At 35.3% G+C, this 9,064-nt stretch overlaps 1 pseudogene; it reads left to right on the forward strand.

Annotated features, from left to right (window-relative positions):
* Nucleotides 1–7,724: 7,724 nt before the first annotated feature.
* On the forward strand, nucleotides 7,725–8,752 carry LOC122082111 (annotated as a pseudogene).
* The last annotated feature ends 312 nt before the right edge of the window (nucleotides 8,753–9,064 follow it).

The raw sequence follows: 9,064 nt of genomic DNA on the forward strand, positions 1-9,064 counted from the left end.
ATTCCGTTCTTGTTAGGTCGAATTACAATGAAATAACTTAACTAACTTGAACAGCAACCTGCCTAAATGCCCTAGACAATTATCATTGCCTTTCGGGTCAATTTCCAGCACTAATTCCTACACTAGCTTGAATGGTCTCATATGTGACCAACAAAGAGCTGGTTCAACACGCACGGCTTAAACGCTGTAGCTCATGTTGAGATATTGATTTATCCACACAACAATTTGCTTCTCGTATTGACAAATCAGAAGAGATGTCAAGCGGTAACCGTATCTGAAAATAACGATTAGTGGATATTGGTATTGTCACCCATGTAGGCGCTTCTCTTCTCTCCTTATGATTGGAGGGCTAGTTTATTCACCCATCCCTCCGTATCCTGGTAAGAACGGATACGGTTCACGTTAGGCAACACGTAATCAGACGCTCTCATGGACCTCTCAGACCTCAGGGTAACTCATTATTCCATAAAATTTTGGCCCCGTAAGAATATATGAACCGTCATAAGAGCTTAGATTACTTTGCCTAGATAAGCGAAAGGGAATTTATCACACCATTCACCATTTTTTTTTAATATTATTATCAGAGGTCACACCATTCACCAACTACAGGAACCATAATTCAATCCAAATAAAAAGAAGGGGACGTGTTTTCTGTGGGGGGATTGTGGCTCCTACACTTGGGCGGCAGTCAATGAGAGAGCTTGCGAAAGCATCAAGCAGGGGGTCATTATTGCATTTCATGGGGGTGGGGTGGTGATTTCACCCCCATGTGTCTGGGCGCATCTCCTACACTCCTCCACAAAAATCATTTTTCTTAAAATAAAAAAGAGGATAAGAATACTAATAACTAATCCTACTCCTTACGCTGTCTCAGAGTTAGCGTTCTTCATTCCAAATGAAAAATAACTAGTTACAGCATCTCTTATCTATCATTGCATGAATAAACATCTCAGTTGTTGGTACTTCTCCCTTTCTTTAGGGAAGCGCCCTTGACGGCATTTAAGTCAGAGAACTATTAATATCTTTCTTGCTTTCATACAAGGTTGTGGCTCTTGTGCTCCATTCGAATCCCTTCATGGGTCCCTTTTATGACTCTAATGGACCTGTTGAACAAAAAAGAAAAAAAAAAAAATTGAACTCACTGATTAGAACATTTTGGTTTGAAATATACTTATAGCAGCAAAGAAACTGCTAGCAGTCGAGGTTCAAATCTAGGCCAGGTTGGGCATGGATAGTTTCAAGAAAGACAACTGGAATGTTACTAAACCGTCAATCTTGGCCCAGGCCAAACTTTGTATGCACCCGATTGAAGGAAGACAGAAATACGGGTGCAATTAGGCCAGGGCAGGTTTGGCTCGAACTTTGTAGCGCCCGAGGCAACCCAGCCCAGTCCAACGTCTGAAGGCTGGTCCGGCACTCCAGCCGACAGAGCCTAGCCAGTTAGGCTTATCTAAGCCCAGCTCCAGTGCAAAAGCCCAAGCTTATGGTGGGCTGGGCCCGAGTTTTTGACCTTTTCTTGTTGACGCATATATTTGAACATATTTTTTTCGTAGGTTCTGTTTGGTTGCAAGAGAAATTTGCCAATAAAGACTCAATGGCAATCATTTTTCAACTGGGGTGTTTCAAGAACTATGACAAGGAGGAAGATCTGATTGGGAATGATGACAAGGTCCCTTGGAAGCAGTGGAGCTCGGTGCCTAAGAGGGGGTGAGACGGATGGAGAACCTAATGATGGTGTGGTAGTACGTCGGGATTTGCCAAATCAACTAACTCCAATCAATTACATTTGATTCGAATTGAAATTAGAATGAATTAGCGTGGTAGCATTGCTCCCAATTGTGGTTAGCAAAGCTCCAATCCTAATTCATCCTCTACCTCTTGCATGTATGATAGGGACACAGTAGAGAGAGGGACATAAAATAAAAAGATAAAATAGGGTTTTGGCTTTACGGACAAAGCTAGACGTCTAGCTTGGATGAGGAAGCCTATCTCTTCTTTTGGGAAAGAAAATAAGAATTGCTCCATTCTTTATAATCGTGCTATAGGTTAAAGAACAAGTTACAACCATACATTCCACAATCCCACTCAACACTGTCTAACTCCTATAACTCCTATTCATTTTCTATAACCTTAGATATTAACTTGCATATCTACCAAACACTCCACCATGGCAATAACTCCTAAGTCCTATAAGGAAGTTAGGTATGTAACAATCATTCCCCCTTGAATTGTCCTTATCCTCAAGGACCGCCAGGATCCTATATCTTGATAGTAAAAGTTGCAGTCAATGAATCTGAAATAGTCAATTCGAGACGCATGAATCTAGTTGTAAAAATAGGCATCTCCTTGAGGGAATTGATTAATGGCACATTCCTCTTCTTTTTCTTCATCTCGTTTTGCTTCTTTTTCTTCATCTTCTTCTACCTCTTTTTTTTTTTTTTTCTCCTCCCTTGCTGTTTGCTTTGGGTATATGGGTATGGTTGTGGTCATGAACTCAACCTTTTTCAATATTTTTTCCAACATTCAAGATTTCTCAATTGAGTAGCTCGAATCTTATTGAAAATCTCCATGTGAAACCCAGCTCTGATACCAGATGATAGGGACACAGTAGAGAGGGAGAGAAAATATGAGAAATAGAGAAAAGAGAGATAAAATAGGGTTTTGACTAATTAGGAGATGTCTGGCTCTTGGCTTTACGGACGAAACCAGGCATAAAGCTTGGGTAAGTAAGCCTACCTCTTCTCTTGGACTATGTTTGGTAGCTAAGAGAAGAAGAAGAAGAAAAAAAAAAGAATCTATAAAAGAAAATAAAATAAAATAAATGAAATGAAATTGTGAGAAAATAAAAAGAGTATGCATGTTTGGCAACCAAAAGAAGAAAAGAAAAACATTCAAAAAATTTTGAATTTTAGGAGAGAGATAGACACATAGGAAATCATTGTGTAATCATTCATTTTTGTCTTATTATGTTTTCATATTTTCTTATGTTTTCTTGTGTTTTTTGCAAGATTTTTTTTCTAGGGAGCTAGAAAACTTCACAATTCTTAAGAGGAATTTTGAATTTCAAAAGTTGAATCTTCTCTTGGATGAAGACATATCAAGTGCAAAGAGAAATTCTTAACCCAAAAAAATAAGTACAAAAAGTGTATATTTTTTTTTTTTTTTTCTCTTGACTACCAAACACAGTCTTGGGAGAGAAAATAGAAATTGCTACAGCTTCAAATCATATCCATTCATTATATGTGTGCCTATTAAATAGGCTAAAGAACAAGTTACAACCGTGCACTCCACAATCCCACTCCACATTCCACGTAATTCTAACTCCTATACTTCTATCCATTTTCCATGACCTTAAATATTAAGCTGCATAACTACCAAACATTCCATCGTGAAAGTAACTCCTACTCACATACAAATACAATAGTAATAATAATAAACAATACAATAATAATAATTAAGAAATTAGGTATGTAACATTATGATTTCCATTTTCCCTCTCTTATATGGGGCATGCTTCATTGTTTTGGTTATTGCAAGCTTGCAAAATTTGACTACGGTACATATGGATCAAAAAATCCCATGTCACCAATGGCCAACCAATGCATAATTGTCATCGATGAATTAAAAGGTGGGTGGGGTAAGTTAGCACCCTCACTCTCCTATCATATGAAATGACTTCTCTGCACTCATTTGTGAATTAATTCCATTGTCATCGATGATAATGTGCTCACCAACTTTTCCTCCTTTTATCTTTCTTAGTTTCGTTTATCAACAAAAAGAAGAAGAAAAGAAGGGTTTCTTTCACAAGTGGTTCCTATCTACAATAGCCATAGAATTAGAATCTTAGTCGAACACCAAATCAAGCTGCAAATGACTTGCAATTTGTTCCTAAACCATGACCCTCGTAATAATTGAGATAAAATAATAAAAGTATATTTAAAAATAAATAAATAAAGTAAAAGGAAAGGAACGAAAGTGAAACTGGTTTAAAAAGATAAAAGGAGCTTTTGTAATTATGATTGTATTACCTGCTTAGATGTAGTTTTTATTTTCCTTTTAAAATCAGAAATCAGAAATCAGAAAGATTTGAATGTAAAATTAAATTAGAGAGAATTACACAATCATGTAAATTAATGATTACAAAAGATTTTTTTTCTTTTCTTTCAACGAAGGAAGTCGGTAGTTGGCAGCTCATATATTATTGCAAGAGGCCAAAAACCAAGAGGTACCAACATATCACACTGATTATAAAATAGAATTATTTGTGTATGACAAAAATAATATGTATATATATATCTCAATCAATGAATCATAACCCACTTCTTTAAGATTAGGGATATCAAATTAGTAATATAAATCCATAGAAAAAAATAAATAAATAAAGTCTGTGGACATTTGTATTAGGCTATGTTTGATATATAGCCAAGAAAAGAAAAAAAATATAATAACTTTAAGGAAAGAGATAGACATATCAAAAAAATATTGTATAATTATAATTTTTATCTTATTATGTATTTCATACTTTTTCTTTTCTTCGCTACCAAAGATGCCTTATTTTTTAGAAGGAAAATATAATGTGAACTTGAACCAGCTCCTGACTGTCATGATAAACAAAAAACGAAATGGCTAAAAGAGCTTAGACAGCAAGGTAAGCATCAAGTCCTATAGGCAAGCAGTGGATCCTACGCAACCTCAAGCTTCACCCCACTTGGATGTATTTACTATTTATTATGCTGTCCTCTCAAGACATCTTCTCTTTCCCTTTATTTGGCAGTTCTTTTTGTTCCACCCATTTTATATCTCCTTGAAGGCTCCCACTCAGTCTCTTCATCCATTGTGAACAACAATAAGGTTGAGGAATCAATCATGAAGCTAGAGTCCAATATAGTCCCACAGGCCCTATTTACCCTGGTGAAGAAAACTAAAGAGATCCATGGATTATAGTATAGTGTTTCTTTACATCTATGGTTTTTAAGTATTGGTATTGCGTTGCCTGTGTCAGTTTATTATGTCTCCGATCTTAATACATGGTCAGTGATATATCAATTGAACAATATGGATCAAGGGTAAAATAGTCATAAAATCCATTTTTTTTTTTAAAGGAAAATATTGGGTATTTCTATCCGATATGTGTGATCAATATCAATCCATTTTGATACTATATTGAATTTTAAAATGGCCAATACTATGCATTAAAACTATGCTTATGTCCATGTAATCTTCACGTCATTTTAAATAAATTAAAGGGAAAAGATTATGTAATACCCTGAAATCTGATTAGGGTATTTTTTTTTATCTTTTGACCATTGTAGGGTCAAGGTGACTTAAAGTGGAGATACCAGACCATTGAGGATGCATTAGTACTTGGTAAGTGCTAAAAATCATTTATTAGATGTAACTACATTATAGAATAACTTTAAGGTTTTTGTCCTAGGAATTACCATTTTTTCCCAAAGCCTTGATTTATTATTTTTCCACTAGACCATTATTTTTTTTTTTTTTTCTGATTTTAATCTCAACCCTAATATTTAATTAAGAATAAATTAACTTATTATCCACATGTACAATTAACTAACAAAGTAGACATGACCTAACTAACAAAACAACATTAACTAACTAATTATTTCTAATTGATAATTAACAAATGAAGGTTTTTCTAATAAAGTTGTGGATCTTCCTTTTGAAATTTGGATAGCTTTTAGCATAAAGTAAGGGAGATAAAGTAGAGAGAGAGAGAGAGAGAGAGATCAATTGTGACTAGAATAAAGGAAGAGAGAGAGTTGGAGATGAAGTAGGAAAGAGAGAGATAGACTTGGGAATTAGAGAGGGGAGAAAGAAGCCAAAAGGTGGCTCTTGTCTCTTACCCTCTATTAATCAAAAAGGGGGGGGGGGGGGGGCGAGGAAGAAAGAGGAGAAGGAAGAAGAAGAAAAATGAGAAAATAAATCAAGGTATTGAACAATTTTCAAGATAAGAGTTTTTAATATGATGTAATTATTTTTTATGTTCTACTTGGAGGATAGGCCAGGATTTAAGAGTACGAAATTTTTTATTATGGATTTGATGAAAGAGAAAATAAGATTTTGACATATTAAGAGTATTTTCTAGGTTGGATAGAACAATAGTCCAAGATTGTTCATATTATTGAATATAGTTAGGTATTGTTTTATGATCTGAAATAATTATTGAAAGTGCATACATGTATTTACGTGACCTCCTAAATTTTTATTAAATTCGCAGTTTATTTGATACACCAAAAAAATCATGTACTCGGATAGGTCAGGGAAGTTTTCTGTACCCAAGAATGGTGCTAGTGCCGGAGGATTATAGACTTCGAGTTTTTATCTGATTTTTTTTGCCATAACAACTTTTATGAGTCTTTTAAATAAAATTTGGAAGTGAATTGAGTTTGGAAAAGTGGGTTAATGAATTTTTTCAAATTTATTGGATAGGATTTGTTACAGTCTAAAGACCGTTTTTTAAGAGGATTCATACCTAACCTAAGAAGTTTTTTTTTATGTTATTTTCGTATGAGACTTATACACATAAGTTAGGTTTCAAAATGATCTAATTTCAATTTTATTGGATTTTTAGAGGTATTTATTTTCTATTTTTCTATATTAGTAGGCAGAATTTTGAAAACGATATCAAGGTGAGTGGAATCTCTGCCCTAATTTGTTTATTTTTATAGTGTTTTCTAAAAGAGAATTTTATAAACACTTTATCCTATTCTAAACCTTAGATTCCATAGTGTTTTGTCATTAAAAATCTGATTCTTTTGCAAACCTAATGTTATGTACACGAGAGAACAAATTGAATTTTATTTCATGATTTACATTATATATGTACATAGCAGAATTTTCTAAATAGAGCATTGAGTACATAATGTTAGTTACTAACATTGTGTGTTAAGTTGCGACTATGATTGCATGAAGTAATGTAATATATGCATTACATGATTCTTATACCACATGAGTTTTTGGTATATGCATATTTTTAAAAACACTAGTTTACATAAATTTATTATTTTAATATATGACATGCGTTGTTTGTTGTGATAATGATGCTTTATATTAGCGGTTTTTATTGAGGAGGGATATGAGACTGACTTCCTTGATCATTGTTTTGTTATTTATAGTTGTTGTGATGATTTTTACAAAACTGAAATTGATTTCATGCTTACATAGAGACCGACTAGGGTGGAATGAGGGTATTGATCACACTTGAATTCCAAACTTGTTTGTATTTATATGTATTTTTCGTTCTTAGTTGATTTTATTGTTATTGTCTCATCTCATTAATATTGGCGTTATAATGTTGAGGTAAGGATTGGTTCTTTGAAATTTTTCTTAGTAAAACTGTGGGCTGTTAGACGCAACCTACTCTCGAGAGATATGACTTGGTCTTTGGGAGGTATGAGATGATCTTTAGGAGGTTCAACACTAGATAGTTTCTACGAGTTTCTATATGTTGAGTGAAGGCAATGTTTAGTTTTTTTTGAGTTGTCATATGTACTTATAAGGCAATATAAATATAGCGATGTACTTATCTGTGTGTAGACACCCAATTTTGTTATCCACCCAGGCAGTGATGACATACAAGGAATGATCAAGGTTCATGCTTCACATTGGAAGGAAATCTATGCCTTTTGGCGACGATACATGCAATAGAAGTAACTCGAGAATCAACCTGAAACCCTAATCTAATCTGGAACCCACATCTCTCCTATGATGATGAGCAGCAAACAGATCTCTTCGTCAAAGATCAAATACCATCTTAGGTTGCATGCCATCTCCACCATCACACTACCTTATATTTTTCACCCGCTCAAGTGGTATCATGTCTTCGTCGTCTACATCTTCGCACCGACCCTAGCCTTCTTCAATGCATATGGCTGTGGACTCACTGATTGGTCCTTAGCCTCAACATATGGGAAGCTTGCCATCTTTACCATTGGTGTATGGGCAGGGGTTGCTAATGTTGGAGTTCTCGCAGATCTTGCAACTTGTGAGGTCATGATGAACATTGTTGCCACAGCCTCTGAACTCATACAGGATTTCAAGATTGGGTACCTAACATTAACTGCACCTCGTTCCATGTTTGTGAGCCAGGTTATCAGGACTGCAATGGGTTGTATTATCTCCCCTTGTGTTTTTTGGCTCTTCTATAAGGCCTTTCATGATCTTGGTGTCCCAGTGTCTGAATACCTGTCCCAAATGCTCTCGTCTACTGCAACATGTCAATATTGGGGGTTGAGGAGTTCTCAAGCCTACCCCAAATGCTCTCGTCTACCGCAACATGTCAATATTGGGAGTTGAGGAGTTCTCAAGCCTACCAAAGCACTGCCTTCAACTATGCTATGTCTTTTTTGCTGCAGCCATTCTTGTGAACCTGATCAGATCTACAGTAGGAAAGAAATGGGCAAAATCTATTCCACTCCCTATGGCCATGGCTATATCATTCTACCTTGGAGGTTACTTTGCAATTGACATGTGTGTTGGAAGCTTAATACTATTTGTGTGGGGAAAGGTTAACAAAGCTAATGCAGAAGCATTTGGACCTGCAGTAGCTTTTGGTTTGATTTGGGGTGATGGGCTTTGGAGTTTGCCCAGTTCAATTCTTGCGTTGGCTGGGATTCAACCACCTATCTACATGAAGTTTCTCTCAAGGGAAGCAAATGCCGGTGTCGATAAATTCTTAGACCCTTCAAGAAACTGGCCCTTTTTGGTTAAATTTCTGCTGCTTCATCTTTAGAATGACTTGGTGCCCGGTTACTTCTGTTGTCGGTTATTAAAAAAAAAAGGGAAATTTCTGGTATCAACTACATATTGACGTTAATTTTTTTTTTCATCTTTCCCTCCCCCCTTGATTTCCTTTTTAATGCAGTGTTGATCATCTGTGTGGGTTTTGTGAACAATACTAGAAACAGTCACATTTATTTTTGTGTCTTTTTAATTATTTCTTTGATTTAATTCTTGTAGACAAAATTGTAAACAGCTATTTTTGTAAAAGCATCACAGATTAGGTAGATTCCACTTTCTTTCTTGCTTTCTTTGTTAGCCTTTT

This window comes from Macadamia integrifolia, chromosome 6 (assembly GCF_013358625.1).
Source record: "Macadamia integrifolia cultivar HAES 741 chromosome 6, SCU_Mint_v3, whole genome shotgun sequence".
Classification (NCBI taxonomy): Eukaryota; Viridiplantae; Streptophyta; class Magnoliopsida; order Proteales; family Proteaceae; genus Macadamia; species Macadamia integrifolia.